Source organism: Sus scrofa, chromosome 14 (assembly GCF_054392235.1).
Source record: "Sus scrofa isolate SSC_HxYL_T2T_F1_AM1 chromosome 14, Sscrofa_HxYL_maternal_Yorkshire_Landrace_v2.0, whole genome shotgun sequence".
Classification (NCBI taxonomy): domain Eukaryota; kingdom Metazoa; phylum Chordata; class Mammalia; order Artiodactyla; family Suidae; genus Sus; species Sus scrofa.
In genome coordinates, this window is record NC_139396.1 from 94,711,176 (window position 1) to 94,730,423 (window position 19,248).

The window sequence follows — 19,248 nt, forward strand, 5'->3', positions numbered from 1 at the left end:
CTCACCTCACATTGCCTCACTTCTCTCAGAACAGCCTTGGGGGCGGGGGCACTTGTCCCGCTTTACAGCCGAGGAGGCTGAGGCCTCCAGAGGGGACATGACTGGCACAGCCCATTTGCATCCATCCCCAAGACCAGAGCTGTTTCACTGTAAAAATGGTGCCTGTTGTGTTTTGTTTGATCAATGAAGGCGTTTGCATCTTGGCCCATAGGGAAGTAAATATTTGCCCAGAGGGCCCATTCTTGGTGAGAAAGAGGGTGGCAGGAAAACAGCCTTGGCCTGGGGTTCTCAGAGGACCTCCCCTTCCTGCTGGCGAGCCCCTCCCCAGATGCAGCATGTAGCCCTGGACCAGTCTCGGGGCCCCCTGTGCTGTCCCTCCTTGTCTCCCAGAGGATGTGCTGTGCTGGGTGCGGTATGGGGGCACCGCAGAGGTGTTTGGGATCAGGCAGTCAGTTCCTGTGCACCCACTGTGGACCTGGCATTGGGCCCAGAGGTGGGCACAGCGTGCTTGACAGCTTGTGGCCAAGTCCCCCTGCTGGAGTGGGGTGCGGTGCTGGTGCTGAATTCAGAGACTGGGTCACTTCCTGAGGTTTGACCTCAGACAGGACCTTCTAGGCCCGTGGGCCTAGATCTCCCAAGGACTTGATATCCAAGCCCCATCTTCAGAGCTGATCCCATGGGTCTGGGGTGGGGCCCAGGCACCTATAGTTTTCAAAGTTCCGGGTGATTCTAACATGTAGCTGGAGTAGAAGCCACCACTCATGGCGGTGTCTGTGAGGGAATTCTGATGGGGGTGGCCCAGTTTCCAAGCCAGCTTTCTCTCTAACTAAATCCTGAATGATTTGCTGAACCTTTTCCCAACCTCCCTGACAATCTGGACAGCCCCTGTGGGCTGGGGAAGGTGGTGTGCCATTTGGAAGAGGGTCACCGAGAGGGAGCCTTCCCGGAGGAAGGGAGAGGGTGCTGGCCAGGACTGGGGGAGGGAAGGTGTGAGGAGGGGGGAGTTGATGCGGCCCAGGCTGGGCAAGGAAGGGCTGGTGGAGGTGTGTGGAGACCACCAGCCTAGGCATGTGGGCAAGTAAGGGGAGTGGCTGGGCTTCTGCAGAGGACCTGGATGTTTCTGGGAGGAAGCGGGTGGGAGCGGTCCATGGCTCTAAAATTTTGTTGTCCTATAGGTTATCTTTATAACATCCTTTCATCTACTCTAAAGTAGTTAACTTTGTAACTTGAAGTTTCTGTAGGACCAGACTTGAGGGTTTTTTTTGTTTGTTTGTTTCATTTTAGGGCCACACTCACAGCATGTGGAGGTTCCCAGGCTAGGGGACTGATCAGAGCTACAGCTGCTGGCCTACACCACAGCCACAGCAACATCAGATCTGAGCCATGTCTGTGACCTGCATCACAGCTCATGGCAATGCTGGATCCTTAACCCACTGAGCGAGGCCAGGGATCAAACCCGCAACCTTATGGTTCCTTGTCGAATTTGTTTCCGCTGTACCACCATGGGAACTCCCAGACTTGAATTTTTTGAATCAGGGATTCACACACTTAGGAGATGAGCTGTGAGAATTCCTCCCCACCCCCACCCTTACATTAGGGCTCCAGTTTGAGAACTGCTGATGTATAGATACCATGTTGGAAAGCTGGCCATGATCTGTTGAGTATCAGCTACCTGCAGTTCTGACCTGCAGGAGAGGTGCCGCACGTAGTAGGGAAGCAGAGTTCCGGATAGCTGTGATAAACTTGCTTGAGGTCACAGTGAAGTGCTAGTGACCATTTAGTGGAAGGATGGGGACTGGACTTCTGACCTCTGATCAGTGAGCTCTGCGGTAGGTTGAATGGTGACTCCTCCACCAAAAAGATGTATTTATGTCCCAGAACCTGTGAATGTGGCCTTATTTGAGAAAAGGGTCTTTGCAGATATAATTCAGTTCAGAATCTTTTTTTTTTTTTTCCTTTCAGTCCTTTGTCTTTTGAGGGCAGCACCCTCGGCATATGGAGGTTCCCAGGCTGGGGGTGGAATTGGAGCTGTAGCTGCTGGCCAATGCCACAGCCACAGCAATGCCAGATCTGAGCCTCATCTGCAACCTACACCACAGTTCATGGCAACACTGGATCCTTAACCCACCGAACAAGGCCAGGGATTGAGCCCACGTCTCGTGGATACTAGTGGGTTCATTAACCACTGAGCCATGACGGGAACTCCCAGTTCAGAATCTTGAGATGAAATCATCCTGGATCACCTGAGCATGCCTTAAATTGAACGACAAGTATCCTTATAAGAGAAAGGCAGAGGGAGCTTTGAGACAGAAGAGAAGACACATGCTTGGAGGGGAAGGCCATGTGAATGCATAGGCAGACAAAGAATGCCTGGAGCCACCAGAAGCTGGAAGAGGCACGGGAGGATTTTCCCCTGGAGCCTCTGGAGGGAGCATGGCCCTGAGACACCTTGGTTTCAGACTTCTGGCCTCCAGGATTTCGAGAGAACACATCTGTTCTTTTAAGTCACCCAGTTTGTGGTAATTTGTTAGAGTGGTCCAGAAAAACCCATGCAAGCCCCTCCAGGTTACCTCACTAGGGAGGGGTCCAATGGAGTAGGGTCCTGAAAATTACTTTCTCTCCTGCTGGATCGCTCTAAAGACCTCGGAAGAGAAGGGGTGGGGCAGAGAAGAGGAGGTCACCCCATAGTCCTGCCCCTCTGGTGGCCACGCCCCTCCTGCCCCCACCCCTCCGGTGGCCCTGCCCCACGGAGGTCCCGCCCCCTTCCCAGCCCTCGCCGCCCACAGAGGTCAAAGGCTGTGTTGACTCTACCACTGGATTCTCCAGGGCTTTGCGTGTGCAAGGAAAGCCTGATAGAGGTTAAAACATGGGAGGGGAATGCAAGTTAGCTCTCAGAAAGGACTTACAGATTCTGAAAATAGTTAAATAGAAACTGCTTGCCACGAGGAGTTGTTAAAACATCTGCGGTTCCTTTACAATCGGTAAGAACAGGAGTGTCACCCATCACTCGGGGCCGTTAGGATGTGGATGGAGTTCCAGTTAGGCTGAGCTTCAAAAGGCCATGGAGGGCATCTGGAGCAGCAAACCTTTTGTGACCGGACCACCAGAGCAAGTGCTTTCTGGTTCTAGTACCTGGAAGTCAGTGGGACACCCACCACAGTTCAGAAGGGACAGTGGGCACTACTCTGTGATTTCACCCCAGTGGCATCCTCTCCAGCTGGGATTGTTGTGTCCCCGCCATAAACGAGCCTGCTGCTGCACTTGGGGATAGAGGCCTGACATGTGACTTAGACTGGCCTTTTCTGCAGAGCCAGAAAGAACTCAGGCCGTGGGAACTCAGGTGCATGCCTCTGGCTTGGTTCTGTTCAGCCTTTGACAGAGCACTGTTTGCCTGGCCCTGTGCTGGGGCAGGGGACAGCTGAGCCAGCCTCACGCCTGTCCCTTGAGAATCTGGCACTCATTGAGTCCCAGCAGTGTGCTCAAGACAGCTGCAGACATTCTGTGATGGGGTGGGGTGGGCCAGTGGCTCCTGGGAGGCTCCGGTGGAGAAGCTTAGTCAGCAGTGGAGACTTGGGCTCTGGGCTCCCACAGGGGCAGCAGCAGCAGCAGCCACTGATTCTTTCCATCCTCAAGGTGGGAGTCGGGGGGCGGGGTGGGCGGCGGACTCAGGATCAGAGTAGAAATAAGATGAGGATGAGAGTTGTTCAGAGACCTATAGTCCTGAGACAGGAGTGGGCCCTGTTTGTTTCCGTCTTCCTTCTCCCCTGTGGTCTCCTTTGGTGCTCCCTTCACTTAGAATTAAACTTGCCCCTTTGCAGTTAGAAAATCCCCCCCAGGAGAGTCCCCATTATGTCTCAGGAGGTTAAGAACCCGATATTGCTGTGGCTGTGGCATAGGCCAGCAGCTGCCACTCTGATTCAGCCCCTAGCCTGGGAACTCCCATGTGTCACCAGTTCGGCTGTAAAATCCCCCCAGGATGCCTTCTGTCTAGTCTGGTTATACCTTCTGCTTCTTCTTCTTCTGTCTTTTCATTTTTTAATTTTCAATTTTTTTCTTTCACTTGTATGGAGATATAATTGACATACAACTTTGTATATGTTTGAGGCATCCTGCAGAGTGTTTAACTTACATCATGAAATGATTATCACAATAAGTTTCATGAACACCCATCATCTCATATAGATATAAAATTGAAGAAATAGGAAAATTTTTTCTTGTGATGAGAACTCTTAGGATTTACTCTAAGTACTTTCATATATAACATACGGCAGTGTTAATTATATTTATCACATAGTACATTATATCTCTAGCGTTAAGTTATAACTAGACTCTTGTCTTTTTAGAGCTAACAATGAGCCCTTTCTATGTGCTGGATTGAATCATTTCCTAGACATTCTCTTCTTTAATCCTCCAGCAACCCTAGGAGGCAGTACTGTTATTGCCCCATTTTGCGCTGAGGTAAAGAGAGGCTTAGAGAGGTTAGGGAACTTTCAAGAAAATGCAAAGCTTCGTGCTCTCTCTTCTGGCTGACTTCTCTGTCCCAAGTGGTCGTCATTGGGAGGAGGCGACCTTTAAGGGAAGTGGGCTGTTTGGGGATGGGGTGTTTGTTCATTGGTTCGGTTTTTTAGTCACTCATCTAACATTTCCTAAGCACACAGGGGCCCTCCGATTCTCCCTGAGGTGCTGGTAAAGGAGCAAGGGCCCTGGTGCAGGGACCAGCTTCCCAGGGCAGGGGCCTGGAGCTCCCCCAGGGAGGTGGGCTGACTCCCATACTCTGTGGGAAGGGCAGGAACAGACCAGAAGTGACACAAGGCACCTGGGCTAGGTCCCCGGCACGTTCTCTGGAGCTGCAGAGAGGCAGAAATGGAGCCTGCATCACTGTCCTTCAGAAATAGGTTTTATTTTATTTATTTTTTTTCTTTCATGAGAGGATATGCCAGGGCGTGAGAACTCTTTGTTCCTGATGAGCGAGGGCAGATTGCAGTGGAGAGAGCACTGACCTGGGAGTCTGGAGACCTGAGTCCCAGCTGCCGACCGAAGGCTAACTTGCTGCGTGACCTTGTGGGAATGACAGCCTCTCTCTGAACCTCAGATTCCCATCTGCAAAGTAAGGTGATAGGGCCAGAATGGCATCCATATGCTTAGTCCTGGTGGTCCAGAAGGTGATTTTAGGTGGATCCTGGGGGAACATTTGAAAGTGTAATATATGTGCATTAGGCGTAATATGTATTGAAGAGAATAATTAGTACCACAGACCTATGATTTCATAGATGCTGATTAGGTTAGGTCAGGACCATATTTATTTTAGCAAAAGCCAGTCAACTCAAAGAAAAATAGTGGCAGCTCCTGGTCAGGTGTAGGCACTTAATAGTCTTTGTAGAGGCTGAGGTTTTTTGTTTTTTTCTTTTTAGGGCTGTACCCGCAGCGTATGGAAGTTCCCAGACTATAGATCGAATCAGAGCTGCAGCTGCTGACTTAAGCCACAGCCACGCAGGATCCAAGCCACGTCTGCAACCTACATCACAGCTCACTGCAATGCCAGATCCTTAACCCAGTGCATGAGGCCAGGGATTGAACCCGTGTCCTTGTGGATACTAGTCGGATTCATTGCCACTGAGCCACAGTGGGAACTTCTAGCTTGCTGACTTTTAAAGAAAGGAGACTCCTTATGTGTTAACAGCACCCACACTTCACAAAGGAGTTTCCTCATCTCACAGGGTCCTTTGAGGGACCATTAGGCAGATGTTAACATTCCTGTTTAACAGCAGAGGCACCGCCCCTCAGAGAGGAAAGGGGTGTGTCCAAAGCCACAGAGCTGCTGAGTGGGATGGGGTGCGGGGAGAGGGCTGCAGCTGGCATATGCTCTTTGCTGGTCCCACCAGCCCAGCCTCAGGCAGGCCTTTCCCTCCTCCACAGCTGGTGCAGTCAGCGCCCGCTGTCACCATATCGTTGGCTTGTTGTGTGCATCTTCTCTCATCCTCATTTCCTTAAAGCAGAGGATGGGATTGAAGATTAAAGGGACAGGTAGATCAGTGCCTTCCCCCAAGCCTCTCCCCTGTGCGCAGGGAGAAGTGCTGTTTTCTAGTAGGCGCGCCGGACGGATAATAGGTATGTTCCTGTAACAGCCTATATTTAGCTCCAGATGGCAGTTAGTGAAACATCTGGTGAGGGCATTAATTCCAGGTCAGAGAAGCTGCCTGCCCTGAGCCTCTGGTGAGCTGGCCCCTGGCTGTGGCCATTGAAACTGCCCAGGCCAAAGGGAGACAGACTGTGAACAGATCTCCTCTCGGGAGAAATGGAACTTGGATCTTGCTTGCTTCTTCAACGTTTTTATTGTTTTAGAAAAAAAAAAAAACATTAAAAAAAAAAATGAAGGAATGATGCAACGAATACCTATATGCCACTAACCAGAATCAACAATTGTAACACTTGGTTCCGTCAGAGTAAGTTGCAGGTGTCATGACAAGCCACCCCAAATATCCCAGGATGCATCTCCCTAAAAAAAAAAAAAAAAAAAGTGTCCTTGTCTATAACCACAACACTGTTATCATACCTAATAAATTATCAAGTGTATGTTAAGATTTCTTCAGTTGTCCCTAAGATGTTTCTCACAGGGCAGAACAAAATAAATCGGTCAGGACGCAGCATTGCAGTTTGTTCCCAGTGCATCTGAAACAGGAGGGGTGGCCTCTGAGGCCCTGAATATTCTGGAGTCCCCAGGAAGATGGTCACATGTTACTTGTCCGCATTTGCCTGACCCACCAAGACCTCCTGGGGCCTTGTCCTCTTGCTGCTTAGGGAAATTCGGAAATTGGAGAGGGAGAGGCTTGCTGGGTCTGCATATCCTTTGGAGCTGCCTGCCTGCCTGCCCACCCTGCACCAGCCTTCTTCCCATTGGAAGAAGATCTGCTCAGTGGCTGGAAGCCAGACCCGGGACTCCCGAAGTGCCCACCCTTGATCACCAATTGCACATGCTGGGCTCCATGCCAGGCACTGGAGGGGGATGCCCTAAAGAACTGCAAGACCCAGGGCCAGCTGCCCAGAGTCTGCTTGGAGACACCCAACATGCCTGGTGTTATCTGATCATAGATGCTCTGTTTGCAGACAACCAGTGTGTAGGGATGTGTGGGGCAGAGTCTCTTGATTTCTTGTCTTGGATGCTTGGAGTGTGGTTGGGGCAAGGCCAGGAGAGCCCGCTTCTCTTGTGCAAGATGGAGAGCATCAAATTGGTAGTGCCTGGTCAAACTGCAACAGGGGAAATGAACTTAACAGTTTTTTTTTTTTTTTTTTTTTTTTTTTTTTTTTTTTTTTTTTTTTTTTGCTTTCTAGGGCTGCAGCAGCAGCATATGGAGGTTCCCAGGCTAGGGGTCCATTCGGAGCTACAGCTGCCAGCCTACACCACAGCCACAGCAACGCTGGATCCTTAACCCACTGAGCGAGGCCAGGGATTGAACCCTCAACTTCATGGTTACTAGTTGAATTCGTTTCCGCTGTGCCACGATGGAAACTCCTAAGAACAATTTTTTAAACCTACAGAGAAGTTGAAAGAAAAGTTCAGAAAATACCTGTATACCTTTGAGTTACCAACCGTTCACATCTTGTTTTACTGTCTCTTTCTCTTATCTCTCTTCCTCCAAGCCCTGCTCTCTCAATAAATGCAACTTTTTTTTTTTTTTTTTTTTTTTTGCCAACCCAGCTGAAAGGAAGCTGCAGCCGTGTGACCTCACCTTTCCATACCCCAACATCCAGCTTTCTAAAAAGGGTGTTCTCCCGCATGCTGCCCTTGTGCATTGGAAAACAAATCACCATTAAATAGACCATCTATTACACAGTCCTTATCTCGATTTCCCCAGTTGTTCCCCAGATGTCCTTTGTGGTGGATGTTTTACCTAATCAAGGTCCACACGTTTTGTTGCCTTGGCTTTGACATGTCGATTTCATCTCCCCCAACCTAGGCGATCCTCCCTGCTTTTGATTCCTTTGAAGCCTCCAGGCCGTTGATCTGCAGAACATCAGCATCCCGGATTTGCTTCATGCTTTCCTCGTAATTAGGTTTAGGCTGCACATTTCTTGCTCGAGCGCTGCACAGGGGATGTGGTGGAAGGTATGGGACCACATTAGGAGGCATGTAATGCCCAGCTGCCCTGCTTCTGGCCCTGCCAAGTTTAACCACCAGCCCTCTGTTTTTATTTATTTATTTATTTGCTTATTGGCCACACCCACAGCATGCGGAAGTTCCCAGGCCAGGGACTGAATCAACACCACAGCAGCAATCTGAGTCACAGCAGTGACAATGCCAGATCTTTAACTGCTAGGGCACCAGGAAACTCCTATTACTGTTATTTCTTAATGAGTTAATGAATATTTAAAATACGTTGGATTTGAGAGTCCGACTAGTATCCAGAGGATGCAGGTTTGAACCCTGGCCTCACTCAGTTGTCAGGGATCCAGCGTTGCTGTGAGCTATTGTATAGGTCATAGACAAGGTTCAGATCCTGAGTTGCTGTGGTGTAGGCCCGCAGCTGTAGCTCTGATTCGACCCCTAGCCTGGGAATTTCCATATGCCTTGGATGCGACCCTAGACACAAAAACCAAAAAACAACAAAAAAAATTCTGTTTTGAAAGTTCTCTTGTGGCACAGTGGGTTAAGGATCCAGCGTTGCCTCAGCTGTGGTGCAGGCTGCAACTGTGGCATGGGCTTGATCCCTGGCCTGGAAACTTCCGTATGCCACGGGATGTCCAGAAAAATAAATAAATTATTCCTGTTTTAATTTCTTACATAATAAATGATTGATATAATCTTGAAAAATAAAAGTTCTGGGGTCCTCAAGATTTTCTAAGAGTGCTGACCTGCTGTCCCCGTGGCACCTTCATGGGCATCTGAAAGCCTTTGTCTATTTCAGAAATTTTTGCTTGTCCATTACTTACATCAAATGGACTCAGTTCAGGCTCACCTCCTCCAGGAAGCCTTTCTGGATCTTGCCGGTCTTGCCTGTGGTTTAGCATCTCCTCCTCTGAAGCTTTGCGTGCTCAATTACCTTTACCCCAGAGTTTCCCGACTCTGCTGTGTTTGTTGGTGTAGAGAGCAGTCTTATCAGACTGAGCTTCTTGAGGGCAGGAATTCCATGGTCTTACCTTTTTATTCCCAGTGCCTAGTATATACTAAGTGCTTACTAAATATATGTAGAATCCGTGAGTGCTACCTTGGAATTCAGAGTAAGGACTCCCTTTCCTTCAATTTATCCTTGGAGCAAAGTGCCTCTAAAGGGGAAATGCTTTCTGGCATCTGATTTGAGATTTGAAGTGTCAGGGCTATAGCAGTTCTGCAACTTTACTGGGGAAAAGAAGTAACATTTATGGAGCAGCTGCTGGATGGCACGAACTCGTGCCTGATTTCTTATAGGGGCACTGTGGTTCATTAGGCCACTGTGAACTTGTTTGGGCTCTAACCACTATCCTTATGGCTTCTGTGGGGAGAGTGTGGTCTGGGAGCTAAGCTGAACTTCCTCTGAGCTTCTGGGACTAACACACTTACATCATATGTTCAGAGTGTGAAGTGGTTGGGGTGAAATGTGTTATGTATGTTGCTGGGTCCTGCCACCATGCCCTGCATGCAGTAGGTAGTAAATACCTGGAGCGGTCTGTTCAGTGGGCATAGTTAGCACTGTAACTATCAGTACCAGTGAGGGCCAGGAGTTGCTGCTGTGGCACAATGGGATTGGCAGTGTCTTTGGAGCATTGGGGTGTAGGTTCCATTCCCAGCCCGGCACAGTGGGTTAAGGATCCGGCATTGCCGCAGCTGCGATTTAGGTTGCAGTTGAAGGTCAGATCTGATACTTGGTCTGGGAACTCTATATGCCATGGGGCTAAAATATATATATATATATATATATATATATATATATATATATATAAAAATCTCAGTAATATCAGTGCTAGTGAGGGCTTCCTGTTGGTGATTTCATAGGTGATCATAAATGGAGAGCGATCTCCAGAGAGATCTCGATACCTAAGGTGATTCAGGAAGGCTTCCTGGTGGAGGAAGGCTTTGAGCAGAGCTTTGGAAGATGGGTATTAGCCCCTTTCAGCTTTGTTAATTTCCAAAAAATGGTTGGCCTCCTTCCCACGGCTGCTGTGGGAGGCAGTGCTGGAGGTGTGTGCCTTGATCCAGCTGGGGTGGGAAAGGCATCTCTGGGTCCCTGTAGGGCCTTTCTCATGCAGGAATGTAACATCTTCTGGCCTGGTAGGAAAGCAGGGCAGACCCTGGGAGGAGGACTCAGTCAAGGGGAAGACTTTGAACCACCTGTGGTCTGCCAATGGCCGGAGTTCTGACAAGGGCTGTCTGGTAGTAAGTTTCCATGGATTCCTGGAGCAGAGAAGGGACTGATTCTGGCTTTGTGGCTAAGCACCTCCCTTTAGAGCAGGGAAATTGAGGGCCAGAGTGGGGACGGGACAGAGCTGGGATTAAAGTTCAGGGCTCCTCTCTTATCCCCCTTCCCTTCCCCCTCAGTGCTCCTTCATGTATATAATGCTGCCTCCTTTTCCCTTTTGCCCTTTGACCTCTTTGGAGTCATGAACCCTTGGAGTGGGGGCAATTTGTATTCTTGAAGGCCCTTTAAGTGTCATGCCAGGCACTGACACTTGTGGTCTGATTTCCTCCTTTGTCTTCCAACCTTAGTTCAGGGGCAAAGGGCTCTGTTCACATGTGGGATTCTGTGCAAAGAATGAACCAAGTGATGGTTCGTGTGTGTGTGTATGTGTGTGTGTATAAATCTGATATTTTTCTTAGTATAAAACTACATCTGGCATTAAAAACAAGAACATAGGGAGTTCCTGATGTGGCTCAGCAGCTTACAAACCCAACTACTATCCATGAGGATGCGGGTTTAATCACTGGCCTCACTCATTGGATTAAGGATCCGGTGTTGTTGTGGCTGTGGTGTAGGTCGAAGGCGAGGCTCGGATCCCACATTGCTGTCTGTGGGGTAGCAGCTGCAGCTCTGATTCAGCTCCTAGGCTGGGAACTTCCATATGCTGCAGGTGTGGCCCTAAAAAAGCATAAAACACAAATATAAAACAAACCCAAGAAACATAAAGCAATAAGCCCTATCATTGACAAAATTGTGTAGACAGCTCTTACTTTATATCTGCCCAACTCAGGTGTCCTGGCGGTGAGGCTTCACTGCCCTCTTCACCTGCTACTGGAATGCCTTTCATCTCCCCACCCCTCCTATGCCCACTCCCCCACTGCTTGCTCCATTCTGGGCAGCTCCCTCCTTTCTTGTGGCTTCTTCTCTCAGTAACCTAGAGGGTCAGGGAGAGTTGAGGTCATGGAGGACCCTCCCTCCTCGCCCCCATTCCCTGAAATTCCTCTTGAGCCCGCTTTGGGTCCCGCAGTGGTAACTCCTATGCGGTCCCAGGGAAGAACGGGGCATGCCTGGCCCAGATCCTGGTGGGCAGATTGCAGATGAGGCTCAGATCTTGCGTTGCTGTGGCTGTGGGGTAGGCTGGCAGCTGTAGCTTTGATTCGACCCCTAGCCTGGGAACTGCCATGTGCCGTAAGTGCGGCCCTAAAAAGCCTAAATAAATAAATAAATAATAATAATAAAAAAGGAGACAGGCTTACAGAATTGGCAAGGAGGCTCTGTGCTAGACAGAGCTGCAGCTGCCGGCCTCCACCACAGCCACAGCAATTCAGGATCTGGGCCACGTCTACAACCTACACCACAGCTCATGGCAATACCAGATTGCCGACCCACTGAGCAAGGCCAGGGATCCAGTCCACATCCTCGTGGATACTAGTCGGATTTGTTACTGCTGAGCCGTGACAGGAACCCCTGTGTCTCCTTTGAAAGGGTCTGAGGGAAGAGAGGACCTAGATCACCTTACCGATTCTTGTCAGCAGCTCTGGGATCGGGGGGAGACTTAGCCAACCAGGCCAGGGGAAGAAGGGAGGGGAGACCAGCGGTGGTTTGGCACAGCGTGTCCGCCTGAGTGTACCCCAGCGGGAAGCCGAGATCTGGGAAGATAATCAGACGCCATGGAAGTACAGCCCTGGGAAGCGGGTTCTGACTCCTTTGATCCAGGCATGTGGAAGGTGGAAAGAAGGCGGGGGTCCAGGGAAGGAAGGAAAAAGAGACCTAGGGAGAAGAGTGTGTGGGGTGGAGGTGCTGTGCTTTTGACCCTCCTTTGCCCCTTGGCTGTTTCTGTGGTTTTCAGCTTCACCAGATAAGTCATCTTATCTTGGAGAGCTCTGTTCTGGAATGCGGTTCCAGAGTTTCTTCCTTTGGACTTATAGGTATCTGAAGCAGTATCATTTCTCAGATTCATTCCTCCAGCAGAACTATTGGCCCGTCCCTGTGCTGATGGAGTGTCCAGTGGTGGGAAGTCAAATTCCTGTGCCTCCTGCAAGGCTCCAGTGGGCCTCCTCCAATTTCCCAGGAGGAAGTGACTGTTCCGTCTCTTGTCTCAGAATATCCTCACTTATTGTTTGTTACACCACCTTTGCCTCTGAGCACTTCCCAGAGAGATGCTGGGCTCTGGCAGCGCTTATCCCCAGTGTGTTGTATGTTTGTGCTGGTTCTTGATTAGAAATTCCACTCTGGGAGTTGCTGTCATGACTTAGTGGAAACGAATCTGACTAGCATCCATGAGAACGCGGGTTCGATACCTGGCCCCACTCAGTGAGTTAAGAATCCAGCATTGCTGTGGCTGTGGTGTAGGCCAGCAGCCATATGAGAACCTCCATATGCCTCGGGTGTGGCCCTAAAGAGACAAAGAAAGAAATTCCACTCCAGCTCAGCTGGTCGAGTAGCTAGGGCTTGCAAACCCCCGAGCCTAGCTCTTTCACAGCCAGGAATGTGCTGTGTGCATATGGGAGTTTTTTATTAATATTTTTTTAAGCTATAGGAATGTGGAAGATCAGCTAGCGAGAGAGAAAGTGACGAGGCAAACCTGTAAAAAAACTTCTCAACACAGAGAACAGGGAATGTGTGGGAATCTTTTAAATCATGTTTTTGTAACTACTGGTGACAGGAGGGGTAGCAAAGCAGACTGGTGTGTCCACTTTGCTTCTCAGAGAGATTTGTTCTCGAAAGGCTGTGTTTCCCACCCTGGGCTTAGCTGGCGGATCAGCCTGGTAAAGCCTTCTGGAAGTGTCTCCCCAGATCTGCTGAGACAGCCATGGAAACTCTTGAGGGAGGTGGCGAGCACTGTTATTTGGGAGGTTATAATAAAGACGACCTAAATAAAAAAGGAATAAACCACGCTTGTGGGCAGGAACGTCTCAGTTCTCCCAGATGGGATCTGTAGATGCAATGCGGTTCCAGTCAAACCTCAGCAGGTGTTTTCATGGAACTTGAGAAGATGATTCTAAAATGTATACACGGAGTTCCCGTTGTGGCGCAGTGGAAACGAATCCGACTAGGAACCATGAGGTGGCGGGTTCAATCCCTGGCCTCGCTCAGTGGGTTAAGGATCTGGCGTTGCCGTGAGCTGTGGTGTAGGTCACAGATGGGGCTGGGATCTGGCATTGCTGTCGCTCTGGCATGGGCCAGCAGCTACAGCTCTAATTAGACCCCTAGCCTGGGAACCTCCATATGCCACGGGTGCGGCCCTAAAAAGACAAAAGACAAAAAAAAAAAAAAGAAAAAAGTATACACAAGAGTCAAGGATCTCCAGGACATTTCCAAGGAAGAAAGGCAGGAGGGATGTGGCCTAGCAGATGCCATGGTGTTATAAAATTGTAATCACTAGGAGTTCCTGTCGAGGCTCAGCAGTTAATGAACCTGACTAGTATCCATGAGGACACAGGTTCGATCCCTGGCCTCTCTCAGTGGGTTAAGGACCTGGCGTTGCCGTGAGCTGTGGTGTAGGTCACAGATGCGGCTTGGATCCTGAGTTCCTGTGTCTGTGGTGTAGGCTGGCAGCTGCAGCTCTAATTCAACCTCTAGGTTGGGAACTGCCATGTGCCATAAATGTGGCCCTAAAAAGACAAAAACAAACAAACAAAAAAGATAAAAAACAAAAACAAGACTGTAGTCACTACAATAGGGAGGTTTCTTTAGGGACAGATTGATGGACGGAAGAGATAGGGAGCCAGAAATAGACCTAGGCATGTATGGAACCTTAGTGTATGACAGAGGGGATCATAGCACATCAGGGGGCACAGGAGGCATGGTTAATAAATGGTGCTTATTACACTCCAGACGAAAGCAGCCTGTCAGAGAATGTCATGGACCAAGGATTGCAGTTAACCAAGATCTCTGCATTGATGTCCAGTTTTTTTTGTTTTGTTTTGTTTTTGTTTTTTTTTTTCTTTCTCAGGCCACACCTGTGGCATACGGAAGTTCCCAGGCTAGGGGTCAAATCAGAGCTGCAGCCTCCAGCCTATGCCACAGCCACAGCAACGTCAGATCTGAGCCACATCTGCAACCTTCACTATAGCTTGTGGCAATGCCAGACCCTTTAACCCACTGAGCGAGGCCAGGGATTGAACCCACATCCTTATGGATACTAGTCAGATTTTTAACCTGTTGAGCTACCACAGGAACTCCTGATGTCCATTTTTTAAAAAATTGGACATTGGACATCAGGGGTCAAGGCAGGGTCAAGGCAGTGTCAAAGTACCAGTGACAAAGCAAAGTACCAGTGACAAAGACAAAGGATTGGCTTTGTTTTTTGTTTTGTTTTGTGTTGTTGTTGTTGCTGGTGGTAGGAGACAGTCTCTGCTGCTTCTTCCAGGGCTTGCTTTGCTTCTTCCAGGGCTTGGGAGGAACCCCATTCCTCAGGCACAGGCTGCCTGGAGTTAGTGCCCTGGGGCCAGGTCAGTGGCACCAGGATCTGGGGCTCCAGAGCTTAGAATACAGCCCTGTAGTCCTGGAGGTGGGTCTGGCACCCTCCTTGGAGACAGAATGGGCCCTCATCCGATTGGGTTGGGGGCACTGGATCCGATCTGGATCTGTCCTGCTTTCCTTAGGGGGGCAAGCGATGGGAGGACTCGAATGGAGCTCTCTTGGGGAAAGTGGGAGAAGAGATTGTTCTCTCCTGAATGATGTCTGTGAAAACGTGACCAGAACTTCCTCTACCTCCTTTCCCAAGGTAGAGACCACCCTTGTTAAAAAGTTAAGTGGCAGGATGATTAGGGCACTTGACTTTTGAATAACGCTGGTCTCTGTCTTCAGAAAGGAGCAAGGCAAGAGTGGTGAGAGGCCGCATCCACATCTTTTCAAGCCAGAAACTCAGGAAAGTGCTTTGTTTGGGCCACACAGAGCGCCGGAGCCTTGAGTGCCCTGTGAGATGTTCCAGAGTGATGCTGTTCTTGGGGCTTCCAGGAAACTCTGGCTCTTCCAGGAAGCCCATCCTGATTTTCTGACCTTCCCTTTCCCCCTCAGTTGCTTGAATTCCCAGAGCCCTCCCCAGGGATTGCAGCATGCTTCCTATAGGCCTGAGGTTCTTCCCTTTTTTTCGTGCCAGGGACATTAGAGGTTAACAAAAGTAGTGGTTGGCTTTTTTCCCTCCAGCCCCACTTCAGAGACCCCTGAATCCCACCCATCAGGCCATAAACATCATTTCTAGCCTCACAATCTCCCCTCCCCTAGACTTAGCCTATGTCATCTTGTGACCCGTTGGTCTCAGAGCCTGGCACGTAGTAGGTTCCTGGCATATGCCTTTGGGGGTTAAAATAGGCTTGCAGGTCCTGTCTAAGACCTGCCCCAGCTGGAGGGTGAGCCAGCCGGCACCAGTGACCAGATGCTTCCTGAAGGAGGAGGCGCAGGTGCTGGGATGCCTCACCAGGCCCCCTGCTTCCCAGCAGCTGCGTGAAGCTGGACCTCAGCCTGTGGAGGAGGAAGCCAGCTCCAGGCCTCAGGGCTCAGAGGGGACCTTCAGGCCTGGGTTCACAATGGACAACAGGCTTCCATGCAGCCTGTTGAAGATGCCACATGCTTTGCATGTGGGCCACTAGCAGCATGTCCTTTCCCTCTTTGGCCCCTGATGGGCAGAGCCATGTGCCCCTCACCCCCAGCCATGTTTAGCCAGAGCTGTCCTGATTGACAAATGGGCCATTCGCTTCCTGCACTGGAGCTGGGGTGGCTGGCCACCTGAGGAGAGGCTATACTTAGCAGAGAAGAGAAGATGGGGTTGCACGCTAGCATTGACAGTTAATTTTATACTCGTATGGAAACGTAAACGGATGTCATTGGAGATGTAAATATCATTTGGATATCTTGAAGTTCCTGGGAAGGGTTATGCTAGCCTCTCCCCATGCCTCCTCCCTCTGGGACCCTTGACTGAGGAGCCCAGCTCAGCAGGCACTAGGTGCAGATCTGCCTCGGATGCTGCCTGCCTGCCAGCTGCTCTAGGGGCTGGGATGGCAGCCCTCCCGGCCAGACCAGGAGAGACAGCCAGTGATGGCTGGGTACACAGTGGTGATGGAGTCCAGGGTTCAGGGTCAGTGTTTGCCATAGTAGCTTTCCTATGGCCTTAGTGGTCTGGAGATGTTGCAAGGCTGACTAGCAAGGAAAAGGTGATCTTTTGTAATAGGAGGGAGATGAGACCAAAGGAAGTTTTGTTTCCCCCCAGCAAGGCTGCTCTGCAGCAGGTCCCGGGGTCCGGGGAGCTCATAAAAATGGAAACCACCGACTGCCTTTATAAAGAGGGCTGGGGTCAGTTTTGGTGTTTTGGAGATGGTTTCCAAAGTAGGATATCTTCACCCAGAAGCATAGCCTCGGACGGGAATGAGGGAGGGGTGCTGGGAAAATGTCAGGATTTGTGTCCATCCAGTCCAGGAAGAGCTTTTTTTTTTTTTTTTTAACAACAGGAAACATACAACTCTCAAAAGAAGCATATGGAATCAATTCTGAAACTATTAAGATAGTATCTTGTTGGTCCAGTGACATCCAGAGAATGACCCTTTCCACCAAAATAGAAGGTCAAACTTCAGCTCAAACCTCAGCTCATCACCCCCAAGAACACTGCGTCCTTGCACATTGACTGCACTCCCTGCCTGGGCTCTGAAGATGTCACTTCTGTGTGGGGCTCTTCTTTAATCATCACCCCCAACTCTGGGTGGAAGGTTCTCTGGGCTCTGTGTCTGGTTCAGGGTTAGGGCTGAGAGTGTGATTCCTTGTAAGAAGTGCAATAATTTGAAAGGAGGGATTTGGCTCTTTAAAGCTGCCTGCCCTTGTTCTCAGAGAACCCGCAGGGCTTAGGCCGGCCTTGAACAATGATTTCACCGTGTTCTGGGTTTTTTGAAGCATGTACAGATGAAATAGCTCTGGTTAATCTCTCTCTATCAAAGGTAGATTTTATTTCCTGTGGTCACCATTTTCCCATAGAGAGCTCTGTTTTTGTGTTTGTGTCCCCTGCTTTATAAATTTAAAAGTGTGTTTACCCAAGTGGGTCATTTTGATGATATCATTTCTCTCACAGCTTTCCTGATATGGCCAGCTTGTTAATAAGTGACTCATGGCCGAGTTTGTCAGTGCCTTTAGCACATCTTGGCCCGTGTGTGTTGGGAAGGCATTCATTTTGGACTGGGGAAGTGGGTCTCGGTAATCCCAGATTATCCTTTCAAACCAAGGGGAATGGCACTTTGCTGTGAAATACAGCAGCGCCCCGAACCCTTGGGACATGGCTTCCCGGCGATGCCGTTAGCTGGTGTCTCTAAGTAAGCGTGGTCTCTTTGACTTTTGGCATCCGGCCACTTGTCAAAGCTTAAGGGAAGCAGCCGCTTCCCTTTACCCAGAACAGTCTTGGCGCTCTTTAGAAGGCAGTCAAGGGATCTCCTTGGGGGGCACGTTACAGCCTATTTAAGGCCAAGGGCAAACAGGAGTAACTGGAGGATCTGGCTCCTCCGTGTTCCGGATGTTGACTTTACGCTCATGGCATATCTTGCCAGCTTCTCATCTGTATTATCCCTCATTTCCTTTACTCAGACTTTTGCTGACAGCACTGCAGCTTCCGGTTACTCTCCCACACGGCCTCCAGCTCCATGGAGAAGCCCAGTGTATCTGATGATTTGTCCCTGCTCTTGGCAATGTGTGGCCCGGGAAGTCAGAATGCTTGGACAGACAGGATGCTGGGTAGACAGTGCCGGACTCAAACCCAAGGGGGTTTATTGGGAAGCCCAGCATACATCCATTCAACAGACATTGATTGGAAAGGCCTGTGGTATTTGCTAAATGTTAGGAATGTTCTGGGGATGCCTGAAACAGTTGAAAACATCCCTCCCAGGGAGTTCCCGCTATGTTATGGTGGGTTAAGAATCTGACTCTAGTGGCTCTTGTTGTTGTGGAGGTGCGAGTTCAATCCCCAGCCTGGGAACTTCCGTAGGCCGCGAGTGTGGCCATTAAGAAAAGAAAAGAAAAGAAAAATCCCTCCTAACATGGAGCTTATGTTCTGGTGGGGAACAGTTAAAAAATAAAAGACAAAAAATATGTTAGATACTGGCAAGTGCAAAGGAAAAACATCAAAGAGGAAAATGGGATCAGGAATTTGGGGGAAAGGGACTTTTCTGCCTTTTTGTTGTTGTTGTTTCTAGGGCCACTCCTGCAGCATATGGAGGTTCCCAGGCTACGGGTCTAATCGGAGCAATAGCCGCTGGCCTACACCAGAGCCACAGCAATGTGGGATCTGAGCCGCGTCTGAGACCTACACAGCAGCTCACGGCAATGCCGGATCCTTAACCTACTGAGCAAGGCCAGGGATCGAACCCGCAACCTCGTGGTTCCTAGTCAGATTCGTTAACTGCTGGGCCACGACGGGAACTCCTGGGACTTTTCTGCTTTTAAATAATGATGCTATAGGCCTCACTGAGCAGGTGACCACTGAGCAAAGAAAGGAAGGAGGTGAGGGGTGAGCCATTGAGCTACATGGAGATCAGGAGGAAGAGCATTCCGGGTGGTGGGCACAGCCTGTGCAAAGGCCCTGGGGTGGCAGACTTCGTGTGTTCAGCCAGTGGTGAGGAGTCCAGGCCAGTTAGAGCTGAGTGAGGAATTAGGGGGAGTGAGAAATGAGCTCAGGCAGGCTGTGTAGGCTGGGCTAGGGTGGTGGTTTTTACTCTCAGAGGGCACAGAGAACCAGCCTGCCCTGATTAGGTTTTGTGTGGTTACTCTGGTGTGGAGAATGGGCTGAAGGGTGCCAGTGAGGACTACTGTTGTCGGGTCCCAGGGTGATGTGGCAGTGCAGCCCCAGACTCCCCTGAGGGTTTTTGGGGTGGTGTCAGCTGATAAAGCTTCCTGAAGTTTT

The 19,248-nt window shown here is 49.9% G+C and overlaps 1 protein-coding gene and 1 long non-coding RNA gene across 12 annotated transcripts in view; both read left to right on the forward strand.

Moving 5' to 3' along the window:
• Positions 1 to 19,248, forward strand: part of TSPAN15 (tetraspanin 15) — an 86,401-nt gene that overhangs the window by 42,154 nt on the left and 24,999 nt on the right. The gene's annotated exons all lie outside the window — the stretch shown is intronic.
• LOC146396864 (uncharacterized) lies at positions 13,528 to 18,467 on the forward strand. Its single transcript, XR_014828056.1, has 2 exons — positions 13,528 to 13,905; positions 14,388 to 18,467. It is a non-coding gene; the product is annotated as an uncharacterized LOC146396864 (long non-coding RNA).